This window comes from Lolium perenne, chromosome 2, assembly GCF_019359855.2.
Source record: "Lolium perenne isolate Kyuss_39 chromosome 2, Kyuss_2.0, whole genome shotgun sequence".
In the NCBI taxonomy this organism is placed as follows: Eukaryota; Viridiplantae; Streptophyta; class Magnoliopsida; order Poales; family Poaceae; genus Lolium; species Lolium perenne.
Window position 1 is genome coordinate 264756510 of NC_067245.2, and position 9702 is coordinate 264766211.

The window sequence follows — 9702 nt, forward strand, 5'->3', positions numbered from 1 at the left end:
ATAACTATTCATGTTTTAGCATGGTTATTAAGTTTCATTGTTTGATTATATCTATCATGCTTATGTTAGAATTCTATGATTCCAGCTATGTTTGCTTTTACACTTAGATTGATCAAAGTAGTGTGACAGCATGTCACCTCAAAAACTATTTGTTTGTTATCACTTGCCTACTCGAGGAGGAGCAGGAGTTAAGCTTGGGGATGTTGATACGTCCCAAACATATCTATAATTTTTGATGCTCCATGCTTGTATTGTTACAATTCTTATATGTTTTATGTGCACTTTTCCACATATTTTAGCATTTTCTGGGACTAACCTATTAACGCAGTGCCGCAGTGTCAGTTCTTCTTTTCTACTGTTTTTGTGTTTCAGAAAAGTTGTACATGAAAGTTTCTCGGAATTGGACGAAACAAAAGCCCAGAGTCTTATTTTTCCGGGATGAAGACGGAGCCAGAAGGACACACGCATGTGAGCTGCCACGTGGCAGTACATAGGGCAGGTGCGGCCCCACCCTCGGTCGCGCCTGGCCCATGTACTGGCGCCTCATCGCCTCGTTTGCTCCGCCCTTCCGCCTATTTATTCCTCGTATCGGGAAAACCCCAGGGACGGGAGCCTCCATCCACGAAAAGTTCCGATGCCGCCGTCAACCTAAACCCTAGTTCGGGAGGGTTCCGCAGTCCATCCCGGCACCCTGCCGGAGAGGGAAATCACCGCCGGAGGGCTCTACATCGCCATGTCTTCATCCGAGGTGATGCTTGAGTAGTTCTCCACGGGACCATGGGTCCATAGCAGTAGCTAGATGACTGTCCTCTCCTTGTTGTGTTCCATAGTAGTTTGCTCATGTGCTACCTTTAAATTTCAAAGTAATATATTTTGTTGCTCATGGGAAAGTAGTCAAAATGACTATTGTGCCTAGCGTGTGGTCCTTGTGTAACCGTAGCTCTTTTAAGTTGCTTGTTGTGTGATAACCATTGAAATACTGGGAAAATCTCAGCGTGCTTTGCCGCTGAATATCATGTGGGTTGCTATGAATGTTCATCTTGTCTGAAATGAAGGAGATTATCCATGCAAAATAGTTCGAGTATACATTTTTGTTAGAGAAAAACATTGGGCCGCTAACCGAAGCCATGTATCATGGTGAAAGTTTCAATTGGACAAATCCTCAATCTCTTATGAGAAAGCTTCTAGCAATAAAAAAAATAAGAGGAGTCCATTTATATGTTGCTCGTGTCGTCCCGGTATGGATGTCCAAAGTTGAAGATGCTTTAAAAATGAGAAATCAAAAGCAATGCATCTCCTAGGACCTTTGTGTAGGAGGCACGGGGGTACCCCTTTGTGATACTCGGTTAAAACAACTTGTATGTGATGAGAGCTAATGGTGATCCGATGTGAGTAGGACGAGGTGTGAGCACTAGTAGCAATTATGCATGAGGCTTGCGACTTAGGAGTAGCACTTTTGCACAAACCATATGCTTTGTACTTACCGTTGACATAATCCACCTCTCAAAAGTGCATTTTATACTCTTGTTATTTCAATAAAAATTTATAGCACATGAGTGATCTTACTTGCCTCTCAAAGAGAGACCTTCTTTTACTTTTATGTTAAGTCTCAACCTTCTAGTTTATGCACCACTTATGAGAGCATAGTTGTCATTTTTAGTTTTATGTGCATGGTCCCAAGATTTTATTGATTGATTCATAATTATGGTATTGCTTGTTCAAACTTTTTGTTTCTAGTCATCCTTATAATCTTTTAAAGGTGTCCAAGCATTTATGTTTTGCTTCCACTTATGGGACAAGCTTAGTACCACTTTATTATTTATCTATGCTATGCTCTTGACAATCACTTTGCTTTCCATGCACGTTATACATTTTCTTTTGTTTGATAACTATTCATGTTTTAGCATGGTTATTAAGTTTCATTGTTTGATTATATCTATCATGCTTATGTTAGAATTCTATGATTCCAGCTATGTTTGCTTTTACACTTAGATTGATCAAAGTAGTGTGACAGCATGTCACCTCAAAAACTATTTGTTTGTTATCACTTGCCTACTCGAGGAGGAGCAGGAGTTAAGCTTGGGGATGTTGATACGTCCCAAACATATCTATAATTTTTGATGCTCCATGCTTGTTTTGTTACAATTCTTATATGTTTTATGTGCACTTTTCCACATATTTTAGCATTTTATGGGACTAACCTATTAACGCAGTGCCGCAGTGTCAGTTCTTCTTTTCTACTGTTTTTGTGTTTCAGAAAAGTTGTACATGAAAGTTTCTCGGAATTGGATGAAACAAAAGCCCAGAGTCTTATTTTCCGGGACGAAGACGGAGCCAGAAGGACACACGCATGTGAGCTGCCACGTGGCAGTACATAGGGCAGGTGCGGCCCCACCCTTGGCCACGCCTGGCCCATGTACTGGCGCCTCATCGCCTCGTTTGCTCCGCCCTTCCGCCTATTTATTCCTCGTATCGGGAAAACCCCAGGGACGGGAGCCTCCATCCACGAAAAGTTCCGACGCCGCCGTCAACCGAAACCCTAGTTCGGGAGGGTTCTGCAGTCCATCCCGGCACCCTGTCGGAGAGGGAAATCACCGTCGGAGGGCTCTACATCGCCATGTCTTCATCCGAGGTGATGCGTGAGTAGTTCTCCACGGGACCATGGGTCCATAGCAGTAGCTAGATGACTGTCCTCCCTTGTTGTGTTTCATGTATAGATCTTGTGAGCTGCCTAACATGATCAAGATTATCTATTTGTAATTGCTACATGTTGGTTTGATGTGGATCCGATTTATAGAGAGACTGCTTTGGTTGAGATTATGTATTATGTTATGAGAGTGGATTTGGTAACCGCGTGTATACGTGAGCACGCATCCATTACCGTTGGATTCATTTTGAGATTCTGAACTCACAAACGGACACTAAACGTCGTTAACCTGCTTTTTCAAGTTGATGTCGTCCTCCTTTTTTCCTCGCCAGGGCTCCTCAGCGGCTTCTGCCCGCACTGGAAGTGAGACAATGGAGCGTCACCGTCAGTGCCATGCTCACCGGTTCCACGCGAGCCGCCACAAGCGGCGACGAGCTCCTTCGCTTTCACCCAGCAACTCTGGCATGTGCGCTCGGCGCCGTCTCCCTATGTTTTTCCTTCAGCTCCGGCGACACCGCCCGCGTACACTGAGACGCCAAGCCCGCCTTCACCGCGCGACCCACCACCGGCGGCACCATGTGCTGGAGGGCCAGCGAGCAGAGCCGCGGCGACGGGCGGCGTGGCGCTGGGCGAAGCAGCCGGCGCGGCGAGGGAGAGGAGCAGCTGCTGGCGGGGCGCGCAGCAGGACGCGGTCGGGCAAGCGGGGGCGCCGGCGCGGGAGAGGAGAGGAGAAGCCGCTGGTGGGAGGAGAGGCGTTGGGCGAGGCTCATGGGCGTGGCCGCGTTCAGCCACCTCTCGGCAACCGCTGGACCAAGCACTGGATGGCCCCAACGGCGGCTTCGGCCGCGCGCCAGCTCTGGGTGCCGATGGACAAGAACAAGCGACCGTGGCGCAGAAACTCGGCCCTGCTACCGGAGTAGTCCCACATGCGCATGCTCTACAGCGACATCTTCTACTTCCTGCAGAACCATGGTGCGGAGGAGGTGTGCGCTGCAGCTGAGTACCTGACACCGTCGCCGCTTTGATGATGGAGCACTGCCCCACCACGTTCTGGCTGAAGCATCTGCCAGAAACACTACATAGCGGAGGCCACACTAATGTATTCTCCTATTGTTTTTTAGTCGATACATAAAATTCCTCCTCTAGCGTGGACCCTGCCGACCTTTCAGACCAATGAGAGGCTAAGTTGCTGCAGGATCACAGCCACGTTCTGGCAGACCTTTGCTGTTCTGCTATAGACTGGATGCGTTGTAGGCAGGTGGTGGGCTCTCTCCTCCGCTGCTGAGCGCGCGTTCTTTCGCGGCGGTGGTGGCTACGCCGGGGCGGATGGTGGATCCTCCAAAGAGGCCGCCGCAGGGCCCGGGGGCGAGCACGCAGGGAGGTCCCCGTCTTCCAGCGCCAGGAGCTAGCGGGCACGCCGACAGGGGCTAGGCCTTCGGGTAGGGGAGGACGGACGGCGACGCGTCCGGGTCCGCTCGATCATAGCCACGCCATGGACGCAGGTGGATTCCTCTGGGAGGGCCGGCGCCCGGCGGCTCTCGCGGGCGAGATTTTTGGGGAGGGAATTTCCATCAGCGAGCAATTAATGGGGAGGCCGGGCACTCGGGCGGCTCCGCTTCCACCGGGAGAGGCCTCGCCTGAGCTCGCCGCCTGCTCTGCCCGGTGGCCTCGCCTCACCCCAGCTATGCGCGCGATGTTGAGGACGATGTTGTGGGGAGCTCAAGGTAGGGGGAGCCGGGGCTGGTGAGTTACTCGTGATGCGTGGGGCCGTGGGCTCCACACAACTGCTGAGACAGATTCCACCAAACGGACAAACGAACGGTGTTATCCACGTGTCACATATTCAGCGCGTGCTCACGTATACACCCGGTCACCAGGCTTCTTTTGATTATGTTATTATGATCTTGCATGCTCTCCGTTTCTAGTAGATGCTCTGACCAAGTAGATGCTAGCGACTCCAAGAGGGAGTATTTATGCTCGATAGTGGGTTCATGCCTCTATTTAACCATGGGAAGTGACCTTGTTCTCTACGGTTGTAGATGTGATGTTGCTACTAGGGATAAAACAACGGTGTTCTATTCAAGGGTAGTTTCATCATTTACTTTACACATATTGCTTAAAGCGATAGTCTGTTGCTTCCAACTTAATACTGAAGGGTGTCGCGGATGTAATCCTGAAGGTGGATTATTAGTCATAGATGCAGTTGTTGGATTACGGTCTATGTATATTGTTGTAATGCCCGCATACTTTTATAGCATGTATTCTGCACCAACCATTAGCGTAGAATCTCGGTTTGTCAATTGCCCATCGGTAATTTGTTTACCCAACATATTTATTTTATTGGGGAAGCGCCTCTAGTGAACTGTGGACCCCGGTCCTTCTTCTTTTAATTGCAATCTTCTACAACATTTTTCTGTTTTGTTCTCTTCTTCCACACAGTTCATTTAATCCTTTGTTTTCAGCAAAACCAGTGAGCTTGACAACCTCGCTGAAAGTTGGGGACAAAGTACTTGGTTGTTTGTGTGCAGGTCTCCACGTTGCTGCTGACACCGGCAGTGCGCCCTGCCACGAGTTGGTTCGCAACACCCCGGGAGAGAACGTTTTCTCCTACTGGTCGATAAACCTTGGTTTCTTACTGAGGGAAAACTTCCTGATGTGCTCATCATACCTTCCTCTTGGGGTTCCACTCAACATTGCGCATAAATTCTCGTTCATCAACTCCGCGCTCAGCAGTTGTCACAGTTGTAAAGAAATATGTAACAACCTATTTAAACCTTTTATAGCATGAATTGCACTCCCTCCGTTTCTAGATATAGGTTGTATAGTTTTTGGCAAGGAAATTAAGAAAACGCACATCGAGGACAAGCTACACGAGTTTTGGGCAAGATTATCTCTAAATTATTGACGTGAGAAAATAGAGGAGTTTGCATGAGCTAAGAAAATGCAACTGATTTCATAAGAAAAGTCCAAATAAGTGGTTCAACGCAACACACTTTATATTTTTGAGCTTTTCTCGAAAAAATTATACACCTTATACAAAGAAACGGAGGGAATACTAGATTTTGAGATTTGTAATTTTATAATCTTTTCCTTCTAATATTTGTTACAGATTCTGACATGTATTTTAAACCTGGCAATAATCGGGATTAGAGGACTCTGAATATGAGCTTAATAACCAATCAATCATCCCTTTTTTGCAGTGCTCAATTTCTTGGACAAGTCGGCATTTCATTTTTCCGTTTTATGGATCCAAGTGGATCATTTGTTACTGGGCATGTATTTTAGTAGAAAAAATGTCAATTTATTTCCCTATGTCTTAAGAAAGACATGCGATCGTCCAAATAGAAACAAAGGATTCTAGGATATTGAGCATAAGTCTAAGACGAAACAACCCGAGGTAATCCAATCGAGTACAACCCACCTATCTGATGCGCACCCTATTCGACTGATAGCTCTATTGTTCCTATGCACGGAGAACATACAGAAACCTCTGTGGCCATCTTCGCTACGAAGAAAGAACACTCGGCGTGTTCAATCGTCGTCCTCTTCGTCGTCGTTGTGGTAGTGCCGACGGCAGGACGTGTCGTCGAACACCTTCATGCTCATCTCCTCATCGCCTTGGAAGCGAACTTGTCCGGCATCCTCTGGATGCCTAGTGGGTCGCCACTAAGGACGACGATGAACTCGAACTCTCACTCCCCCTCGGAAAACGACGACGCTGCAAGCGACAGGGATTGTGCAGGTCTTGCTGCTCCAGCACGGCCGCCGTGGCAGCGGCCATGGCCGCGACCTCGGCCTCTAACAGCCATGGAACGGCCTTCGACTCTGGAGATGGTGGCGGCTAGGGTTGGGGAGAGAGACGCTAGGGTTTGTGTGTGAGGGATGATGCGAGAGCGCCTTTTTATACGCCGGAGGGAGCGAGAGAGCGGTGGCGTGCATTAACGCTGACACGGAGAGCTAGACGCGACGGGACCTGTCGCTGCGTTTATGTGAAAACTGCACCGTCGTTGCGCGCCAATAATTTCTGCCGCAAGGTAGGCGAGGGTTAGGCGTCGTTCATGTGTCAATTGCGGGTCGGTCCCGGTACTACCCGCCTCGCTTCTCGCTATGTCCGGCGCGTCCGGAGCTTCCCCTGTGGAGCGGGGACAAGCTCGGGACGCCGGACACCGTATTGGCCTGCGCCAGGCGGATGGAGGCTTTGGACGCGCGACTGGAGACTAAAAAATGTCCGACGCGCCCAAAATCCTTTAGGGGACGCGACCGGAGATGCTCTAATGCAAGGGATTCACAAACGATTGAATTTTTTCCAGATTTATAAGCAAGTATGATCATAGCGGCCGTCGAAAACCTTATAGTTTTTCCAAACCCTATTCAGATACGGCGGAGGCGCTCAATGGTGCCACGATGGTGAAAACAATATCGGTCTAGGTGGCCATGGTGCTATGGTGCTCGCCGCCTTCAGCCTTGCCGGCGGAGCAGCTGGCTGGACTTTGTCGGAGAACTGCCGCTGGTGGTCACCACTGGCAACCAGCATGACATTGCAACTTTTCTAGCTACGCACCAAGACAAAATTCCACTACGCCTTGCCTCTTCTGCCGAAGAGCCGATGGCCTGATTCTGTTGCTGCTCGTTTGTACTAGCTGCAGGCCTGCAATATGGTTATGTGTCACTTACCAAGATTCAATTCCCTCATCTGATATGATGTACGGGGTATCATTTACGCACACTTTTGATGCCAAAGTTTGGCAGTGCAAACCATGCACCTAGGCTAGGCGTTGCAGCAATCAATCTTGCAACTAACGTACCCGCTTGCTTGGCAATTGCTCAAGTTTAGCAAACAAAATAATGTTAGCTTCAGTTGCACTTTCAGACATTCAGACCCTGGACTTTCTTGTTCATTTTCTCATGCAGTTTTTTTTTCTCCAGGACGGTACTCTTCTCTAGGCTGACAGCCACGTACATCTAGAGTTCCATGTAGGCAAAAACAAGCAGGTTAAAGACTCCAACACTTGGAACGTTGATCCGTGTAATTGTCTTACTGTACTGTATGCGGAGTTTATGTGAAGCGGCTTTAAGCCTTTAAACAACCAAGCATCTATATTTCATAGTTCAATGCGGTAGCAATTTACTAGATTAGAGTACACTCCCTCCGATCTATATAAGATGGACTAGGTTATTTTCTGTCTTTAGGTTGTTAAGTTTGACGTTATTTTACGTTGAAACTCTAAATTTGGTATCATTTGCTTTTTTATTCTTAGTTTGATCCGAAAAGGCTGTATTATAATAAGAAAAAAAAGAGCTTTAGGACTACAGGGCAACTCTCGGGCAAATAGAACTACTTCAGACCTTAGCAAGCTTATGAAAAGCTAAAACAAAACTTCCCGAACACACTATTAATCATTTGAGACTAATATTTTGAGTTTTTTACTAAAGTCAATCTAATGCCCCATACCATTTACTTGACTGTTTATAATTTAATTTACACCTTAGCGAAGCACGGACTTTGTCCTGGTAATAAAAAAGAACCTGTCCAAGTCCAACGCCTCCACGAAAAGACATGTTCGTCTCTTCAATCAAAAAAAAAAAAGAAAGAAGGAGAAGACCTATTCCGTCGAGCACCTGCCCCCGACCTAGTCGACGGCCGCCGCTGCCTCAAGCCGCTCTCTAATTCCACATCCAACCCCAATCATGTCTAGTCAACCACCGCCTCTCCCTCCTCCCGCCGCCGCATTTCCGCCACATCCACGATTGATTCGCCGGCGGCGAAGGCGCTGAGCCGCGTGGACGTACTCTCGGAGGCGCTCCCCTTCATCCAGCGCTTCAAGGGCAAGACTGTGGTGGTCAAGTATGGCTGCGCCGCGATGAAGTCACCCGAGCTCCAGGCGTCCGTGATCCGGGATCTCGTCCTCCTCTCCTGCGTAGGCCTCCGGCCCATCCTCGTCCACGGCGGCGGCCCCGGGATCAACTCCTGGCTGCTCCGCGTCGGGGTCGATCCGCAGTTCCGCAACGGCCTCCGCGTCACCGATGCGCTCACCATGGAGGTCGTCGAGATGGTGCTCGTCGGCAAGGTCAACAAGAATCTCGTCTTCCTCATAAACGTCGCCGGCGGCCTCTGCGGCAAGGACGCGCGCCTCATCACGGCACGCCCCTCCCCCAACGTCGCAGCCCTCGGCTTCGTTGGCGAAGTCGCGCGTGGATTGCATGGTCCTCCACCCCATCATCGCCTCTGGTCACATCCCGATCATCGCCACCGTTGCCGCCGATGAGAACGGGCGCGCAGGCCTACAATATCAACGCCGATACGGCGGCAGGTGAGATGGTGCGGTGGGTGCTGAGAAGTTGCTGCTGATTACAGATGTGTCAGGGGTACTAGCGGACCGCAATGACCCTGGGAGCCTGGTGAAGGAGATGGTATCTCGCCGTATCGGATGGGCAGGTATCTGGTGGAATGAGAAGGTGGAGTGCTGCGTGCGAGCCCTCGCCCAGGGCGTGCACACTGCAAGCATCATCGATGGACGTGTCCCGCGCTCGCTGCTTCTTGAGATTCTCACAGACGAGGGCACTGGTACCATGATCACTGGCTAAGGTATGCTTTCTTGCTATTTTTTTATGCCTTCATGTTCATACTGCCTTTTATGCCGATGCAGCATTGCCTAATGATCGCAATAAAGAGTACCTTCCTTACAATTATGAGAGTAATATTTGTTGGAGGTTACGTTTCATTCAAATGAAGCTTCTTCTCTTTGGCTTGGATATTTGTCTACCAATACAAGAACAATACCATCTGTGCCCTAGAACCTGCAATTCTGCATGACTGTATAATCTTCGTTTTTTGTAAGTGCAGTTCACGTGAGGGATTAGGTTAACTAGCATATCACTTGTGTACTTGAATATCATTCCGTTCTGAAGTTTTAAAAGTTCCATCTTTTTCTAAATCGTATGTATCTACTTTCATTTCAGCCCATACGTAGTCCACATTAAAATATCCAAAACATCTTATAATTCGGAACGGGGCGTAGAAAAATGATATGTTTCATGAGGAAGAAAAGTTGCAT

General features: G+C 48.6%; 1 pseudogene; it reads left to right on the forward strand.

Annotated features, from left to right (window-relative positions):
- Nucleotides 1-4139: 4139 nt before the first annotated feature.
- LOC127329345 (uncharacterized) lies at nt 4140-9474 on the forward strand (annotated as a pseudogene).
- The last annotated feature ends 228 nt before the right edge of the window (nt 9475-9702 follow it).